Source organism: Pongo abelii, chromosome 11 (assembly GCF_028885655.2).
Source record: "Pongo abelii isolate AG06213 chromosome 11, NHGRI_mPonAbe1-v2.0_pri, whole genome shotgun sequence".
In the NCBI taxonomy this organism is placed as follows: domain Eukaryota; kingdom Metazoa; phylum Chordata; class Mammalia; order Primates; family Hominidae; genus Pongo; species Pongo abelii.
In genome coordinates, this window is record NC_071996.2 from 54,773,851 (window position 1) to 54,794,845 (window position 20,995).

At 39.2% G+C, this 20,995-nt stretch overlaps 1 protein-coding gene across 11 annotated transcripts in view; it reads left to right on the plus strand.

The window, feature by feature from the left end:
- The window catches only part of FMNL2 (formin like 2), a 313,912-nt gene that overhangs the window by 12,224 nt on the left and 280,693 nt on the right, over nt 1-20,995 (plus strand). The gene's annotated exons all lie outside the window — the stretch shown is intronic.

Sequence of the window (20,995 nt, forward strand, 5' to 3'; positions counted from 1 at the left end):
GCATTTTCCTGTTGCTTTTAGGTATATCATCATTGATCACCTTAATAGTATTTTTGTTTGTGTGTATAGTATCCCTGCTTTTCATAATACTGAGAAGAGGATATTTTGATTTGTGTTCCCAAAGTAAAGCATGACATGTAGGTACAAAATTTATGTATTGCTTCTCAAGCGTAAGTTCTGGCCTTTAGCTTTTGTTATCTTTCTTGATGACTCTTGAAATATTAAAAGGTCTAAGATTGTGAATTTCATGTTTTAGTTCAATTTCCCATCACAGCCCTATTGTGTTATTCCAGACATTATTAATAGATAAAGTTTGAGGGGCTCATGGCCATGTTTGTTGGTCTCTCTTCTTTTCTCTCCTTTGTAACTCCTGTATCCCTCACAGCCTTCTTCCTGAAGCCAGCTACAATGTGGCCAGACTCATCTCCTCTTCTGTTTCTTTTACAAGTCCCTAACTTGGAGTTTCTTTTTTTTTGAATCCCTGTCCCCGGATTAGGCCTGTGCTTTCTCTCCTTTGTATTTTTTTCCCGGTGATTCCCCTGCATAGGATGGGCTCCCTTCGCTTCTCTGCTTACTGAAACTATACCAGCCTTCAAAGTTTTCTACAGTCCCACTTTTTCCAAGGGTCCTTACAGGCCCACGTAAGCATGGGGGCGATGAGAAAAACAACTCTCCTTACTTTGATCGCTTTGTGGTATGAAGTATCTCTTACTCATGAGGCACTTGATTAAATAACACTTTGTGTAAGTTCTGATTGTAAAATAGGGAGATGCTTTCATGTGTAGCTTTGTAGTTGCTCATTACATTCTTAGCCGTCTGTTTGTGTCTTTGTTTCACCTGCCAGTTCACACTGTGGGCTCCTGAAAGGCAAGGATCATGTCTTACAGGGTTTGACAGCTTTTACTTGTCTTAGCCTTGGGAAGGGTCCCAGCAAATGATTGCTGACTTGATAAGAGAACAGTGCCCACTGCAAGAGGACTGGGAATTGGAGTGGCTGCTCTGCAAACTGATTTAACTGACCGCACTAGGCTGACTATTAATTGCACATAACTTGCCTTTGTGTTGAAATGACACTTGGTCATAGATTCTTATTTATCTTGGTATTCCCCTTATCACTTGACTGTGGTAGGTGTCCAAGAATATGAAACATTCAGAGACAACAAGTTGGCATCATGTTTCCCTGACTCCTTATGAATTAGCAGAAGAGGAGGAGGGCAGTTTATATTTTCTTTTTTGTTGGAGTGAGGTAAGTTTAAATGGGCAGCGTTCTTTATTTTGGCATGTTAGTGCTTTGCTGTTTGCAGAGTGCTCTCCAATTGTCTTCTGTGCTTCTAAGGGTTTTAAATAAATGAGACAAATAGGGCATGAGACTGGATGGCTTGAAGTTATATAAGAAGGTGGTGAAGTTTGTGGTCCAGTCCTAGGTCTTCATACTAAAACTCCGGGGTGCATTCCACTGTAAACTAATGATGTTTATGAATTCTCTCGAGTTCTGTTAGGTGCTTTATATGCTTTATCGTTGATGCTCATGACAACTTTTCCCTTTTACTAATGAGACAATGGGCTGAGGGTGTTAACGTGGCCACTACCCAGTCCTGGGGGCAGGGTTTGAATCCAGGCCTGCCTGAGAGAGCCTGCTTCTTTCTACTGCACTACACTATTATGTTTTCTGAGTTAGCTATAAGATGTCATTAAATGTATGCTTCTTGTTCATTCTTCACATACCCTCTGTACTAAACTCATTAATTCATACAATAACTGCTTTGAATGAGTCCAACTTGTGTTATATGCTGCAAAATCTGACCTTAATCTCAAGGGACTCAGGAGGTAGCTGGGGAAACAAGCAACAATAAGCAACCCAGAGAGCTTCATAATTAGTATAGATGTAGATATGCTAAGGGTTTGGAGGGAAGGTGCCTTTTCTGAATTCTGAGTATTCAGAAAATGTTTCCTTGGAATAGGAAGTAGGTGAGATTCTAGCTCAGTCCCAACCGCTGCTGGGCTGCACTTTTCATTCTACATTGTGCATTTTTGCTCCTTTGGTGCTTATATGCTTTATTCAGACAGTCCAAAAAATATTTATTGAGCACTTACTGTGTGCCAGGCAGTGTTGTAGGCACTGAAGGATGCTGTACTGAGTGGGACCGATTGAATGTCTGCTCCCAAGGAATTTACATTTTAATGGGAGGGTGTAGAGGGGGAAGCCAGACCTGAAGGGGATACACAGGTACAGAAATGGAGCATTTAGATGGTGGAAAGCGCCATGAGGAGAATAAAATGGGATATGTGAAGTAGTGTCATCCCGATAAGGTCTAAGTGAGGAGGAGCAGGCAGCCAGTGTGATCAGGTAAGAGCCCTCAGGAGGGAGGAGTAGCCAGAGTGCCATTTGTTTCTCCCTTTGCTGGTTCAGGAGCAGTTTCCAGGGACCCTGGAGCATTCCACAGCATATGGGATGTACCCAGCCCAGACAGCTTCAGACCGTGCCCATGGGACGGCCTCAAGGTAGAGGCTCAGGAGTCTGTCCCCTCACTCTGTTGTCGGTAACAGAGCCATTTCTTGTAGGTGGTTTTGTGTAGCCAGAGTTCTGCCTCTTGTTAAATTCAGGTGATTTTCAAAGAAATGAGTATTTCAGAATTGCCGTTGTTCTAGGCCCATGGGACAGACTGAGAATGGACTGTTTGATCAGTGTGAGCTGTGCCCTAAATGCAGGCACTCTGAAGGCCAGTACTTAGAATGGCTTTCTTTGTCTGCTTGAAGCTATAGGTTGACCTGGGACAGGCAAGGTATTATGGAAGAGAATTACTTTATTGCTCTTAACTTGCTACTAGCTTGCAGCTCAGATTCTTTCCCTCTTTTTCTTTTTTATATTTCCTTTACAAAATTATTGTATTTTAAGGGGCATACAAGAATTTTACAAAGAAGGCTGGTCGAAGTGGCTCACGCCTGTAATCCCATCACTTTGAGAGGCCAAGGTGGGCAGATCACTTGAGGTCAGGACTTCGAGACCCGCCTGGCCAACACGGTGAAGCCCTGTCTCTATCATAAATAGAAAAATCAGCTGGGTATGGTGGCACGCACTTTTAGTCCTAGCTACTTGGGAGGCTGAGGCAGGAGAATCGCTTGAACCTGGGAGGCGGAGGCTGCAGCGAGCTGAGATCACGCCACTGCACTCCAGCCTGGGTAACAGAGTGAGACTCTGTCTCAAAAAGAATTTTATAAAGAGGTACAATTCTAAAGTTAAAAATAAGGTGAAAGTTGTGTATAGTTAAAATTATCCCAAAAATACCTGAAGTTGCCCATGAAAGTACATGTTCAATTCTGTAGTGAAACAACCCTAGAAAGCAATTATTATTTCTTTTAAGTTTTACTTTAAGTTTTGAGGTACATGTGCAGAATGTGCAGGTTTGTTACATAGGCATACATGCCATGGTTTGCTGTACCTATCAACCTGTCATCTAGGTTTTAAGCCCTTCATGCATTAGGTATTTATCCTAATGCTCTCCTTCCCCTTTCCCCCCAACCCCAACGGGTTCCATTGTGTGATGTTCCCCTCCCGGTGTCCATGTGTTGTCATTGTTCAACCCCCACTTATGAGTGAGAACATGTGGTGTTTGGTTTTCTGTTCCTGTGTTAGTTTGCTGAGGATGATGGTTTTCAGTTTCATCCATGTCCCTGCAAAGGCCATGAACTCATCCTTTTTTATGGCTGCATAGTATTCCATGGTGTATATGTGCCACATTTTCTTAATCCAGTCTATCATTGGTGGGCATTTGGGTTGATTCCAAGTCTTTGCTATTGTAAATAGTGCTGCAGTAAACATACGTGTGCATGTGTCTTTATAGTAGAATGATTTATAATCTTTTGGGTATATACCCATAATGGGATTGCTGGGTCAAATGGTATTTCTGGTTCTAGATCCTTGAGGAATCACCGCACTGTCTTCCACAATGGTTGAACTAATTTACACTCCCACCAACAGTGTAAAAGCGTTCCTATTTCTCCACAGCCTCGCCAGCATCTCTTGTTTCCTGACTTTAATAATTGCCATTCTAACTGGCATGAGGTGGTATCTCATTGTGGTTTTGATTTGCATTTCTCTAATGACCAGTGATGATGGCTCCTAGAAAGCAATTCTTTTGCGTGTTAAAGTTTGAGAACCTTTAAGCATGATTAAAGGAGAAGCCACAAAAGAAAAGTGGGCAATTCTAACTTAGAACTCTCAGACCTCTAGCAGTGACTGGAGGATGGGTGGGAATTTTGGTATCTTCCTGCTTGCCAGTTGGTTTCCACAATTCAATATCAGAATGAGTCTTTAAATACATATTAGTGGCTTTGTTTATTGTGAAGATTTTAAGGCAGCCCTAACGTGGGTTTAAATGTGGATTTCATGCATGTTCAGTAATAATACTTGTGTATTTCTTTGATCATTTCAGTAAACATGAATGGTAGCTCAGGAAACCTGAAAGGTAGGTATATCCCTGTCTCATACATGAGAAACTCAGGATTAGGGAAGTTAAAAATCTTACCTGAGAACACATATTTCTAGTAGGTAATAAAACTGAAAATCAAATTTCTCAACTCAAAAGCTGTGCTCTTAACATTCTGTTTTGACTCCCAATGCAAAAATATTATGTAAATATAAGCTATATGTAGAATAAATATAAATGTTTCAAAGTAAATTGAAAGCCCTGTGATGGCAAGCTCATCATCTTTTCAGTCCGTGTTCATTTTGTTATATACCCAGAACCAACAGTAACTACATATCCTTCAGAAAAATTACAGATAAAATGAGAACTGGATGAATAAAGCCACTGTTCACTATTGAAATAGTAAAGGCCAAATAAGCTTGTGATCAAATCTTTTTTTTTTTTTCTAGTAACAGTTGTCCTCTGAAGGCTTTCTGAAGGCTCTCTTTCAGACAACTGTCTCTGAACCTTTGTTTTTTTAAATGTCCCTAGTAAAATGGCTGTGTTGTTACAGCTTGAAGGCTGTGTGGTAAGCCTTTTGCTCAGCCCTCAGTGATAACCCATAGACTCGGACTTCCATGTGAGAAGAGCAACCATTATTATATTGTGTTAGTAAGCCTTGTGTTGGTGATTGCTTGTTTATAAAAAAAAAATGCCATGTGATCTTATTTCTGTTTAACCAATGTTTTGCTTGAGTGTACCAAGCAAGGCCTCTTGAGATGCTGGGACACAAAGGTGAATTTTATTTTCCCTTTTGCCTTTGAGTAGTTAACTGCCTAGTAGATGAGATACTGGAGGCAAGAGAATGAAGATTATAGGATATTTAAAGGCATTTATTATACATATATGTGTTATGTTTATAATGTGCTATAGAAGGACATATTAAGGTTAAAGTTTCTAATATTTTAGATTAAGCTAATAAATCTAGACAACTTACTTTGGCTAAATGTTGTAATACATAATTGCATGAATTCTGCTCTGTGCCTGAATGCTTAGAGATTTGAGTGTGTGTCTAGGTATATCTGTGCAAACAACTTGGAAGAATCTGGTAAAAAGTATTAATACCAGGATCAGCCTTTTAGGTGGTAGGAGAATCTACCCCAAAGGCAGTCGACTCTAAGCCTTACTTCTCTAGGTTGCAAGCATCAGAAAGTAAGTATATGTCCCTATACTCACTTTGTTAGAAAGCCCACAGTCTTTTCTGCAAAGTCTATTTAACAAAGCTTGTTTATGATCTTGGACTTTGGATTAAACCTGAGTTTGAATCAGGATTTTGCTGCTTACTAATTGATTGACCTTTCTAAGCCTTGGTAGCCACATCCGTCATGAGCTCAAGAGCTACCTTTTTGACTTGTTATGGATATTAAGTGATATTGCTTAGTACAGTCAAGTTGTGGCACTCAGGTAAGCACCTCACAAGAAGTGGTAGTTCTGATTATTTTGTACTCTTTAAAAGTTTGACTTTATTAAAGCACTGGCTTTAGGGTCCAGGCTGTGGACTTTAACTGGATTCTAGTATATTTTACAGGTAACTTTAGTTAAATCATCATCAACCTCAAATGTGAAGAACAAGTGAAGCAGGGCCCCAGAACGCCCAGAATTGAACTGATGGTGGCTTGTATTTGCTACTCGTGCCATAAGATTGTACCTACTGACCTTCTGTGATACATCAGTGTTTTCAAAGTTCTGGTCCATGCATGCAGCCCCACTTGGATATTTTATGTTGACTCTTGTATATTTTGTTCTTTCTAGAAAAAGAGACCCAGGTGTTTCAGGGCATTGGGCTATTCCATTTCAGAGCCTAATGGAAGTGCTAGTGTTTTCATAATTGGAACAGACAACTGCCATGCTACATATGATGCTGTGACCACTGAGCAGCTTGTTCACAATGAGAAAATACATTGAAGTTGTGACCATTTGAGCCTTGAATAAACTGCTGTTGAAGTTTTGTTTGGCTCCAGCTCCATCCTAGGATGGATGGAGTCATTTCGACTTTATTCTGAATTCCAGTAGTGGCAAAAAAAAATTGTGTAACTTGTATATAGATGGTTTTCTGTTTGATTAACAGCATTGTTCAATAAAAGGTGCATTGTTTTAAATCAAGAATACAGTGCCATCTGACTTGATCTAGGAAGCATAGAAAGAAGACATTACAGATTACATTCCCCAGTAAACCCCTGCGTTATTTTTTCCAGAAGGTTCTATATTAATCTGTTTGTGTTGCGTCCTACGTGATCTTGCTGAATCAGACAGAGCTAAGCTTATGAACAAAGGCCAGTCCCAAATCAAATAAAAACATCACCACTGTCCAGAAATGAGAGCCTAGAATTTTCTAAAGATGCACACATCTTTCTTACTATCTGGTGAGGAAAATTGCTCATTTTTCTCTCAGCTGATAAATATCACTTTTGCCCTAAATTTTTATAGTGGCAATCTACTTTTTTAAGTTAGTGAGATAAAAGAATATTTGATAGCACTGTCAGACTAGTCTGAGATAAAATTCTCTGTGTTCTCAGACCCTTAAGGGTTCTTAAATTGCGTGGGCTGAAGCTGTGTGCATGTTTTTCTTGGTGCCCTATTTCCATATCAAATAGCCTTAATTTTTGTATTTTAGTAATGAAGGTATGAACCCATTCTGTCAGGCTTCTTATGCCATTTATTGTAGCCTTTAGTCAGCTTAGAATAGCATGAAAGGAAGTAATAAGCCAACTCTAAGAAGGTCCAGATGAAAAGGATTATAATATGGTACAAAAATAATAGCATGCCTGGCCCAGCCATGTGACTCATTTCTTTTGGAGTATTCCTTTTGACAGCCTTTTTGAATCACACGTCAATCACAATGCTGGTATTTTTGGCGGGGTGCTAGACTTTACTCTAATGCCCATGATGGTAACTGCCAAAAGTGAACAAAGAGGAGAATTATAAATGAAACCTAACAGCATCACAAACATTTATTTTTTCTTGAGCAGAAACAAAATTGGGAGTTAGATGATATCTTTTTCATTGCCCCAAGAAAACCACTGTTTTATTCCAATGAAAATAAGACCTTGATGGGTCATCCCCAGTCTTTGGCAATAGAAACTATTCGTCTTGTCTTAGTTTCCATTCAGGAGCTTTCCTTCCCAAACCTTGTCCCCTGCTTTAGGAGTAATTTTTTTAGGGCTTTAGGTTTTTCTCATGTCCCAGTGACTAAGCTTGCTTTTGGGTGGTTCTCTGTGCTGCATGTAGTCCTTCTGGGAAGAAACTCCCATGAACTTCAAAGGAGCAGCAGATATGCAGGGTGCATCTAGAAATGAAAATTTGACCCTTTGTCCCTCTCCTTTTCATCTCTCTTTTGTACAGGCCTTCTTTCCTTCTGTGCAAACAGACCCTTGTCATAGTCCTAGTCCATCACACTGTTAAATGATTTCCAGCACTGCTCTATGATGTGCTGTAATTTCAGGGAGTAGTTTCCTTTTCTACAACATGTTGCTCTGTAGCACGTGTATTTCACTACTGAGTGGTAGTTCTAATGGACATATTCTTAACAGAATAGTCCCAGCATTACAGAATACTAGGTTAGAATACATACCCAAAGAAATAAAATGTTACAGACACAGTCCAAGCTCGTTCTCTCCTGACTTCCTTTCTCCCTCTACAGAGGAAAATTACCCCAAATTGGCACATCTCATTCCTGTGCACTCTTGTTAAAAATAACTTATAGTTTGCTTCTGAATTTATAGAAATGGCACTATAATCCATATGTACTTTTGAATCTTTATACATTTGATTTGAGAAGTATTTATATTGATGCATGTGGCTTTAGGTCATTTATTTTATTTTGTTTATTTTTTTGAGATGAAGTCTCGCTGTGTCACCTAGGCTGGAGTGCAGTGGTACATGGCAACTTCTGCCTCCTGGGTTCAAGCAATTCTCCTGTCTCAGCCTTCCGAGTAGCTGGGATTACATGTGTGCACCACCACGCCCGGCTAATGTTTTTGTATTTTTGTGTGGACAGGGTTTCACCATGTTGGTGAGGCTGGTCTCGAACTCCTGACCTCAAGTGATCCACCTGCCTCAGCCTCCCAAAGTGCTGGGATTACAGGCTTGAGCCACCACACCCAGCTTGGCTAGAGGTCATTTAATTTTTGAATTATGTTCACTGAATAAATGTGCCATAAATTACAATTGATCCTCATTATTTGTGAATTCTGGATTTGCAAATTTGCCTATTTGATAAAAATTTATCTGTAACCCCGAAGTTAATACAGTGCTTTTATGGTCACTCACAGACCACAAAGTGGTGAAAAATTTGTCACCAGATGTGCAGATTCTCAGCTGAGGTTGAACAAGGTGACTCTGCTTTTTGTTTCAGCATGCATACTGTACACGTGTGTCCTTTTTGCTTTTTATTTAGTGCCACACTTTTTGCACTTTTGTGCTTTTTTTTTTTTTTTTTTTTTTGGTGATTTTGCTATTTAAAATAGACTCCAAGCATAATGTTGAAGTGCTGTCCAGTGTTAACTAAGTTCAGGAAGGCTGAGATGTGCCTTATGGCGAAGATATGTATATTGGTAAGCTTCTTTCATGCTTGAATTTAGAGAGCTGTTGGCTGTGAGTTCAGTGTTAATGAATCAACAATATATATTAAATAAGTTTAATATATATAACAATAATAACTTTTATATATAACAATAAATATTAAATAAGTTTAATATATAACTATAAAATAAGTTAATATATAAAAATAAATAAGAAACATACATAACGCAGTTTTATGTATTGATCAGTTGACAAAAATGTTGCAACCAGAGGCTCTGGGGAGCCTAACCCTATATTTCCACTAGAACTAATGGTTCAGTGGTCAATAATTCAGTGTCCATGGTGACTTTATAGACCATAACTGTGATGGTTAATATTGAGTGTCAACTTGATTGGATTGAAGGATGCAAAGTGTTGTTCCTAGGTGAGTCTGTGAGGGTGCTGCCAAAGGAGATTAACATTTGAGTCGGTGAACTGGGAGAGGCACATCCACCCTCAATCTGGGTGGGCACCATCCAATCAGCTGCCAGTGTGGCTAGAATAAAGCAGACAGAAGAAGATGGAAGAGCTGATTCACTGAGTCTGCTGAGTCTGCCAGCCTTCATCTTTCTCTTGTGCCCAGTGCTTCCTGCCCTCGAACATCAGACTCCAAGTTCTTCAGCTTTTGGACTCTTAGACTTACACCAGTGATTTGACAGGGGCTCTCGGGCCTTTGGCCACAGATTGAGGGCTGCACTATCAGCTTCCCTACTTTAGAGGTTTTGGGCCTGGGACTGGCTTCCTTGCTCCTCAGTTTGCAGATGGCCTATTGTTGGACTTCACCTTGTGATCCTGTGAGTCAATTCTGCTAATAAGGCCGGGCGTGGTGGCTCACACCTGTAATCCCAACACTTTGGGAGGCTGAGGCGGGTGGATCGCCTGAGGTCAGGAGTTCAAGACCACCCTGGCCAACATGGTGAAACCCCTCTCTACTAAAAGTACAAAAATTAGCTGGGCCATGGTGGTGCGCACCTGTAGTCCCAGCTACTTGGGAGGCTGAGGCAGAATTGCTTGAATCTGGGAAGTGGAGGTTGCAGTAAGCCGAGATTGTGCCTGGGTGACAGAGCAAGACTGTGTCTCAAAAAAAAAAAAAAAAAATTCTGTGAATAAACTTCCCTTCATGTATACATATATCCTATTAGTTCTGTTCCTTTAGAGAACCCTGATGAATGCAATAACTACTGCAAATAATGGGAGTCAACTATCTCTTGCCCTATTGATGGACATATGAGGTTATTACAAGTAACGTTACAATAAAAATCCTTGTCTATGTCACCTGATGCACAGGTATACATTTCTTAAGGTTATATATTAACACTTAGAAGTACAATTGTTGGGTCTTGGGCATATTCAACTTAAGTGATTAGTGTTGAAGTGCTTTCTAAAGTGGCTATATTTCCTTGATGAAGTTGATGTTAGTGGAATTCATCCCCACAGTGTACACAGATTGTACCTACATATTATGAAATTAGCAAAAATTTTTTAGCACCTACAGGGCACTAGATGTGAGTACTAACAGTGAGCTGCCATCTAGGAGCTTACAATGTATTTCCAGTGATAAGTTTTACAAACATAAATAAAATTATTAATAGTTGCCATCCATTTTAAACTTTACCTTTGAGATGAATATAGATTGGGATTGTTTGTGGAAAGCTTAATATAATAGCAGCTAATATTTAAGAGTTTTTTTGTGCTTTTAATGTATTTAATCTTAATAACAACTCAAGGAGATACTGTAATTAATTCCATGTAACTGAAGAGGAAATTTAGGTGTGGAATTTGAGCAACTTGCCTAAAGTCACACAATAAATGACAGAGTCAGGATTTGAATTTGAGTCCCCTGGCTCCTAAGTGCCCAATCTTAATTGTTGTGCTATATATTCATCATTTAATTTCATGGTTGTAGCCGTGACCTAAGAGGTAGCCTTTTTTTTACATAACAGGTAAAAACAACTAAAGGAAGTAGGGAGAGTCAGGCATTAGGAAGTTAAGTGTAGAGTTGATTTTGTTAAACTGGGGCAGTGGTGAGACAGAACATACAGAGGATCATCTTGGCTTCTATACTGATTATTCAGTCTGTCTTTGATCTTTTGGTGGGAGAGATTCTTAGTATCCCTGTGTTTTTCACCACCCTTTACAAAGCCATTGAGCAATTTTGGAAGAAGGGGAAAATTTGTGTATTCTGTCTGTACTGGTTTATTTGCTCAAATGAGGGTTTCTCTACTTCTACAAGAGTTGTTTTAATCTTCACTACTTTTTGAGGGCTTTTACTGTGCTATGTTTTAAGTATATTTCTCAGAACAATCCTACGGTATTTTAGTATTTACTTAGCAAGTAGTTGAGGGATTTTGGCTGGCCACTCTGACATCATTTGAACTAGGCACACATTCAGCTACTCTGTCCTCTTCTCTTTTGTTGAAGATAGTGAGAGTGGAGGGCCTGGAGTAGATACAACTTGGGAAAGTGACATCCTTCAGTAACAAGCTTGTAGGCTGTAAACCACAAAGGATGGCTTATCGAAATGGAATATCACTATTAATTTCTCATTATCCTGTCAGAAAAGAGAAATTGCCACTAAAGCGTAATAAAGGGGGTTTTCAAAGCCACAAACCGCATCTTTGCTCTTCAGACGTATCTTACTTGTTGAATAGTAAGTGAATGAGATTTATGAAATGTTCATAGTAAGATGACTGAGAACAATTGTTTCTCCATTTTTTAGAATCTGTTGCTTCTTTTTCTTTTTTCCTCTCTTTTTCTTTCTTCTTCTCCTCTTCTCTTCTCTTCTTTTTCTTTCTTGACAGAGTCTCACTCTGTTGTCCAGGCTGGAGTGCAGTGGTGGAATTATAGCTCACTGCAGCCTCTACCTCCTGGCTTATGTGGTCCTCCCACCTCCGCCTCCTGAGTAGCTGGGACTACAGGTGCCCACCACCACGCCCAGCTACGCTTTTTTTTTTGTTTCCCTATTAACAGATGGTCTGTATGCTATCTTCTGAAAGTAAATACTCATGGCCTACTCTGAAGGAATTAAGATTGTTCTTTGAATAATTGACGGCAACTAGTGCTAAAATATATTTTACATTTATGGCCCAGTATATATAAGTTCTATATATTCAAAGGAAATCGAAACAAGCTTCATAAAACAATTCTTATCTTTATATGTGAATGGTATCGCATTTTCTATATCATTCTATTCTTTTAAAACATGTTGGTCTGACTTATTTTAGATGGAAAAGATGTACTACATGATAATTAAATTCCAGAATTTATTTATAATACAATATTGAAGCAACCTGGTCAGATATAATTTAAACTCTTTGCTCATAAAGCTCACACTGAAGAAAGGGTTTACTCTTTGGATTTGTTTATAAGACTTCTTAAGTCTTGCTGAGTTGCCAATATCTATTCCTTGTAGTAATTGCTAAGATTGGAAACATTTGCTTTTTCAAATTTTTGACTGCATAATAAACAGTGGGGAATAATTAAGACTCAAGAGGAGACTGAGAAAAGGGCTAAATTTTAGCAGGCATGTTCATATATTTGGGTCTATAGTCTCATTTTTTTTCCAGATAAAAGCATTTATATGGAAAAGACTACATTTGTAAAGGGATTTTTTTTATTCTTTGATAACTTTTGATGTATATCTCTTGAGTTGTGCATATGTTGTGAGAACTTGGATAATGATAATAATCAATTTTTACAAACTTTTGTTTGAAATTTAGTTTGATATGGTCAACTTAATTTTTACTCACTTGGAAACTTCCAGTAAAATATACATGAAAACCAAAAACACAGGGCAGCCTTTTGGGGTGTGTGTTTTAAATTGTGGCTTATTTCTGGGGCTTTTTGTATTGTTTCAATATACTCTTTCACCTTGCTGATCACTTTATGGATAATTATCTTTGTTTATTGTCTGTTTCTACCTACATCTGCGCCTCTTGACTTCAGTGGAAAAATAATATCACAACAGAAGGTGGTTTGATATTTTGTTTCTAGGTGTCTACATTTTACATGGTAGGCCACACAAGATAGCATCATTCTCATAAAATCATCCATTTTCTTGGTTTTAGCTTTCTGATTAACAGTTTAACTATGAAAGCTGAAATGACTTAAACTCAGGGGTTTTAATCCCAGCTTTGCCAGCCATGTCCTTAAGATCCCCTGCATTTTAACCCCACCATCTGCAAACTAGATTAACTATCACTGTTACCATCTTAGAGCATTGATATGGGATACATCCTCCAAAGGGCTTTTGAGGGAAATGTTTTATATGTAATAATGTGGGATGAGGAATATGAGGAATTACACTCATTTTAGTCTTGTTACTATAGAATTATCAAGTAGAATATAACAAGTTACACTCAATGCTAATGCCAAACATACCTATACTTTTTTTCCCATTAGTACACATAATATATTCTCATTGTAGAATATTAGAAAACAATTAGGAATGGAAGACAAGAACATTTCTAATTACAATGTCCAGCCATAAGCACTGTTAATATTTTGGTATGTATTCTTCCAGTATGGTTTTGTTTAGCTACATGCATCCACATCATGAACATACTTTCATATCTTTAATTAGAACTTTTGAGTGTTTGAAAAGTGTTATACTAATGAGCATTTCACAGTTTAACTAGTTCCTTATTGTTTGACTCTCGGGATGGTCGCACACTTGTGTTCTGAACATACTTGTAACTGAGTCTTGGCATACATTCTAAATCATTTCTTAGGATGATATCAAGTACAGTGTAAAGAGTGGTGAAAAATAACAAAATGGGCACTAAGAGAATTAGATGTAAGTTTTAACTTTGCCTTTAATTGTTGCTAAAACTTTTAAATCACTTTCTTCCCTGGGCTTAATTTTCCTTCCTAGTAACAGAGGTAAAAATGGAGTAACCCCTGTAGAGGATTTAATTCTGACTGCAAACCATTTGGGATATTTTACAGATAATGAAACTAGGACTGAAAAGGACTCTAGTGTCTCTTTCTCTATGTTTGAAGGTTTTATCCCCCCAGTCCCCCACCCCTTGCTTGCTTTTTTTTTTTTATGGTAGTGCAGAATGTCCTGAGTGCCTTGTGGTGCTTTAGAGTCATGGTCATAATCATCCATAATCATTGATTATTGATTAATGGTGTCTGAAGCTGATTCTATTTTGACTTAAGGAGACCCTTTTATGGACAAAATATCACTTAGTACCTTATTAACTTTAACTGTTTCCTTCAAAATCAGGAGTCCTAGCAACTGATGACGGGATAAACCAAATGTAGTATATATTCATACAATGGGATATTATATTATTTGGTCACAGAAAGGAATGAAGTGCTGATGCATGCTACAACACGGTGAATCTAGAAAACATTACGCTATGTCAAAGAAGCCAGTCACAAAAGATTACATATTACATGATTCCATTTATGTGAAATGTCCATAACAGGCAAAACTATATAGAGGGAAAGTAGATTAATGGTTGCCTGGGGCTAGAGACCCTGAGAGGATTGGAGTAGTTGATGGCTGAAGGGTTCAAGGTTTCTCATTGAAGCGATGAAAATGTTCTAAAATTGGTGGTGATAGTTGCATAACTCTGTGAATATACTAAAAACTGTCGAATTGTGTGCATTACATGGGTGAATCATATGCTTTAGGAATAACTCAATAAAGCTGTTGCCCCCCCAAAACAAAAAATAATCCCCAAATAATCACACTGCAAATGATTCTGAAAACCTTTTGTTTCAAGTTTCTAGATGTTTGGATTATAACTAAATGGAAACTGGTCATATTAAACTCCTTATGTGTTGTTAGTTTGTTTCCTGAAAATCTTAGTTTAAATCTCAATGTAAGAGGGTGACTGAATTCTATTTTCATTTGGAGTTTCCTTTGGGGACTTTTACTAAGATACTTGCTAATTGCAACAATTTATGATCTCTCTCTCTCATTTCTCAGTGTTTCTGAAGTGCTTTGTAGAATAATCGGATTTTGGTATCTTCAATGGTAGGCTAAGTGAGTTTTTTTTCTTTTCTTTATTCCCCCTCCCCCCCCCCGCCACGAGACAGAGTCTCGCTCTGTTGCCCAGGCTGGAGTGCAGTGATGTGATCTTGGCTCACTGCAACCTCTGCTTCCTGGGTTCAAGTGATTCTCCTGCCCCAGCCTCCCAGGTAGCTGGGATTACAGGTGCCTGCCAACATGCCTGGCTAATTTTTGTGTTTTTAGTAGAGATGGAGTTTCACCATGTTGGCCAGCCTGGTCTCGAACTCCTGACCTCAGGTGATCTGCCCACCTTGGCCTCCCAAAGTGCTGGGATTACACATGTGAGCCGCTGTGCCCGACTGCAGGAGGCTGAGCTTTCTACTTGGTATCTGGCACCTGCTAGACAATACTGTACATGAACATTTTTTGCTATAGCAGACCCCAAATAGCTTAATTTGATTTGTTGTTGTTGGTGGTGGTGTTTACATTGGAATTCATGGCATTGAGTTTTGTTTTATTTGCCTGAGTGTGTTCTTGAGTTGCTCATGAGGTAGTTGCCTGAGAGCCTCAGATGCTCCTCTATTGGGACATTTCTTCTCTTAGATGTATTAATTACAGACAAGTAAGTTGAGCCAGAGAAAGCAGAAGAAGTAGGGTTAAGAATTGAGTCTCTTGGAAATCCAGACTACATTTGGTCATTTTCAATGAAATTTTCACATCCTTTAGGAGTTTCACATCCGTTAGGAGGTTTGTGTTTTTTTGTTTTTTTTGTTTTTTTTTTTTTTACCAGATCCTTAGATATTAAGGTTAAAATTTAATCAACAAATTTTGTTTTTTATTTACAGAGACCTATAGGATACACGTGGAGTTATTAAACCTAAGGGGTGAATGAAAAGAAAAATGTTGGCAGTTCTATTTTAAGTCTTTCTTGCCTGCCTTTGCATGTTGTCATGATATTAGCCAGAGAACCAGGCTTTTAAACCCAAATATTAGTAAACCGTAAAACATATCTTGAGACAATCTAGTGCAACAAGAGCAAATTTGGCAGGATTTCTGAAGCGATTCCATGACCAGTATTTCCAATACATTAATCTCTTTAGATGCTTTGGGTACTTTTCCTGGCAAAATGGTAAATTGTGCAACTAGCGATTAACTCAGATCTTGGAATTAGCCTGTGACTTTGATCTTACATAAATAAGTTTCCTCAGTAAAGTTTTTGTTTAGTATCTGAAATCCAGCTTTTTTCAAGAGAGCTTTTAGCTGGACTATCTTCTGTATTGATACTGCGAATTCAGAATTCTCTCTCATGAGTGAAATTTGTTAATAAGTTCTTGAGAGATTGAGAGGTCCTATCCTTCTGTCTAGAACACCCCTCCTGCAAACCCTAAATAATGCCTAAGTTAAGCTGAAGATTCGGAAAATTGAGATATAACATGAAGTAAAAGTATTTTTGAAGTCTTTTCAATCCACCTATGTATTGCACACCTGTGTGCCCAGCACATAATATATGATTATCCATTTAGTGACAATGTATTGGGTGACCATGGTGTGCTGGGTACTGTATTAGAGTATAAAGAGATGAAAAGACAATGTCTTTATATAGTTAATGCTATAATAGGAATATGTATTAAATGGGAGCCTAGAGGTGATATATGCTCTTTGGAGGCAGAGATTGACAAGGAATTAGAAAAGGAACTTAAGGAGAGTTGACTTGAATTGGAGAGCGGAAGATGAATGTAATGGCTTGGAATTGAGGAGAGGTGGGGAGCAGTTTTGGGAGGAAGTCATTCTAGGGAAAGGCACGGTGGTATGGTGTGTTTTGAAAGACTGCATATAGTTGCTATGGCTAGAAGAACATAGAGTCTCTGTGGATATGGCAAGAGAAGTTGTGGTCAAACTTATGTTTTAGAAATGTTATTTAGGAGTAATGCTGAGATGGCTTAGAGTGGACAAAGACAGCCCAATCAAAAGTCTCCTGTCATGGCCAGGTGTGGTGGCTCATGTCTGTAATCCTAGCAGTTTCAGAGGCTGAGGTGGGAGGATCACCTGAGGTCAGGAGTTCAACACTGGCCTGGCCAACATGGTAAAACCCCATCTCTACAACAAATACAAAAAATTAGCTGGGTGTGGTGGTGGACGCCTATAATCCCAGCTATTAGGGAGGCTGAGGCAGGAGAATCGCTTGAACCTGGGAGGCGGAGGTTGCAGTGAGCTGAGATCATGCCACTGCACTCCAGCTTGGGCGACAGAGCAAAACTCTGTCTCAAAACAACAACAAAGTTTCCTGCCATAATCAGACAGTCAGCAGCTATGAGGATAGATAAGATAGGTGTCTGGAAGAATGAAGAAAGGGAGACCGAGAGTTGGTGCCTCAAAAGAAAGGACAGGACTTGGATTCAAATGGATCCTTGTTTGCATCAGGGACTCCTGAGATTCTTATGAAAACCATGGCCAAGTGCATATGCGTATACCCATGTAAAAATTAGCATGTAGTAGCAGAAACCCATTCACCGGCTTTCAGAGGTCATGGATCCCAGGTTTAGAGCCCTTGATCTGTAGAATGATGGAGAGAAAAGAGTCAGTAACCTCCATGTTTACTAGAGCCCAGAAATTTGGAAGATTACTGGTGCAGCCGACAGATTGGGCCAGTTGGGTCATAGCAGGCAAGATGAGTTCAATTTTGGATGTATTGAGATTTCCCCATAAGAATGAGAACAGTGCATTTGCCTTTGTTGAAGTGCTTATTGAACACCTGTGCTAAAGATCTCCTGATGCTGGATTAATTATAATAACATACACTTGACCAGATGCAGGGTCTAGATACACAAAAATAAATATTAATCCTACTAGAGCTGTAGCTTGAAATGTAGTATACCCTGGTTTAAAATGCTATAAATGGCCAGGCACAGTGGCTCACGTCTGTAATCCCAGTACTTTGAGAGGCCAAGTGGGTGGATGGCTTGAGCCCAGGAGTACAAGACCAGCCTGGGCAACACGGTGAAACCCCGTCTCTAGAACAAGTACAAAAATTAGCCAGGCTCGGTGGTGTGTACCTATAATCTCAGCTACTTGGGGTAGGGGGCTGAAGTGGAGGATTGCTTGAGCCTCGGAGGTTGAGGCCTTCATCTGAAGGATGGAGGTGAGCCTTGATTGCACCACTGTATTCCAGCCAGGGCAGCAGAGTGAGACCCTGTCTCAATAAATAAATAAATTAAATTAAATGCTCTGAGCAATGGTTTTATTTTGCTTCTTTAGTTTAGGAGGCTACCCTCTTATTGTGTGTGTGGTTGTTTTGTTTTTTGTTTTTTTTTCCCAGATGGGGTCTTGCTCTGTCTCACAGGCTGGAGTGCAGTAGTGCGATCCTGGCTCACTGCAACCTCCGCCTCCCGGGTTCAAGCAATTCTCCTACCTTAGCCTCTCCAGTAGCTGGGATTACAGGCGCCTGCTGCCACTCCCAGCTAATTTTTGTATTTGTAGTAAAGATGGGGTTTCACCATGTTGACCAGGCTGGTCTTGAACTCCTGACCTCAAGTGATCCGCCCGCCTTAGCCTCCCAAAGTGCACATTTAGTAGGCATTGACAGTGTTAATCTTTGAGTGGAAATAGCTGGAGAATACTCCGAATAAGGCTGAAAATATGTGGGATTATCACATTTAAGAGGGTCCTGTTTCTATATACTTAATGTTTTTGCACTGAAATGTTTGATATTTTAGTTGACAGAGTTCTTAAGCAATAATTTTGGCATCAGAGGAGTCACTTAGATAATTTCTTGGGTCCCCATGAGCACTGGTAATTTGTAGAACAGGTTGAAAGGGGATTGTGAAAACAGTCAGTCTTAGGTGTGTGAGGTCATCTTGTCTCACTTCCTCTCTACCAGGTTAAAACCACACCTCAGGGCTCCAGGAAGCTGACTGAGCACCTAGTCCAAAGAAATTTTGCATTCTGGCATTTTTCAGTGTTTTCTTGTGATTTTCATCTTTAAGCTAATTTGTTGAGTAGGGCTTATAGGATTTGCTCTCTTTGGGCAAGCTTCCTCATCAATATCAATGGCTGTAGTCATGCAGTACTGTCGTGACTGTGTTCAACTGAATTGACAACTAATATGTATCATGCCACACCACTCTGCGGTTTTGCCCCTTGTAAATGTTGGCTTCATCTGGGAAATTGTTAGAAATGAAGATTCTTAGTTCATGTTCTTGACCTACTGAGCCAGTCTACATATTAACAAGATTTCACACGTAGCTCACATGGGCGTTAAAGTCTGAGACTTACTGGACTAGCTCAGGAACATGGCCTCTCAGAGCCCTTTTGCTGAAGTTCAAGGCTTTTTCTGTTTATTTTCTCCTCAGAAGTGATGAGAAACATCTGGTCACCATCTTTCATGCAGTCTACATTTTCATGGAATTAAAGATAATGATTTGGGTGCCTCTAAGCTGTCTCTTCTTCAAGCTTAATGACTGAAGTTTGTGTGATCTCTTTCTTCATAGAGAAGATCATCTTTTAGCCTTTCATCCTTTATTGCCTTTGGTGTCTGTTTCCTAGATAAGTTTTTAAAAAATGTCATTTCTGAAATGGGCAGAATACTCTTATCAGAGTGTGGTTGCTACTAAATAAGCAAAATAACCCAACCCATGTATTTTTTAAGATCTAGGGGCATTTGGCTAAATTTTTTGTTTTATTAAAAAAAATTTTTTTTTAAGCAGTAAAAATAGCAACTAATTCTTCCTTGAGGGAACTTCAAACCCAAAAACTACCTCCTCTCTTTTCTGAAGGATGGAATAAGTTGACCAATGGTCTTTGGCATTCTTTTGGGTTGGTACTTCAGGCTAATTTTACAATAGAGGAAGGAATGATGGAAAGAGGGAAAGAAGTAAAGAGAGAAAGGAAAGAAGGAGGGAGAGAAAGGGGGAGCGAAGGGAACCAGATTAATAATTCAAAGCAGAAGAGACTATTAAAAGTCATTCAGATGGGAAATGAGAGGTTTATTTTTGGTGACTGCTTTACAAATGTTTTGGTTTTGGGATGTGAAGGAGAATTCTTTGAACTATTAACATTTTTTTCCTCCTGACTTTTGAAGGTCAGACTTTTATCCACCTTTTGCTTATAGGAAGAGTTCAATTTTGCATGGAATTACATTTGTGGTTTTTGTGTGTGTGTGTTTTAAGGCATCAGGGTTATATCTGAATCATCATCTTTTGCATGTTTTTAGTCTGGACATCTTTTAATTCAGTGCAAGTTGTAGCTCTAAATGAGATGCTCCTTAGTTTTCTGCAATAAAGCATCCACTTGAGAAAGGGAGAGTAGTCTGGGTGTAGTATCTTCTAAAGTGATTCTTAAAATCATACTTCCCACTTTGTTTTAAAGGAAGAATGTGCAGTGTCAAAACATTAAAAGAGCTGGAGAAACCTTGACATATTCAGCATTTACTGTATCATTTTGTCACAACAAGAGGAGACAATAGTGGCTAATTCACTAATTGCTTCCTATCACATTTACACAAGGTTGTAGGGTCAGCATTACCTTGCTGGGTTGTAATTTAATGAACCCAAAAGGTTTCTTTATCTTAAATCCAGATTAGTCACATGGCTGATTGGCAAATAAAACTTGGGCAAGTGCTTGCTATGCAGTTAAATTACAGTCTATTGACCTTAAGTATGGCTTTCATTAAACAGTAACGTACTTGCCTGATGCCCTGCCTTTGATATTTCATTTTATTGAGTTTGCCTGTATCCCTGCTAATCCTCACAATTTGTGGGTCTGGTAAGGCTGTTGGCTGAATGAAGAGGGTAGAGGTTTATTGGTGCACTTACTGCGTGCCGATCTTCTAGGCCACTGACACATGCAACTTAGCCTCCGTGGCTGGACTTGTACATAGTTAACAGTAAAACATTTCTCTCTTTCCCTAGACAGGACCATGGGGTCTGAGTTAGTGTGAAAGAATGCAAGGATGTGGAAATTTGGACCTCAGGGTTGTTCTTACTGCTGCTGTGTTTCCCGGAAAACA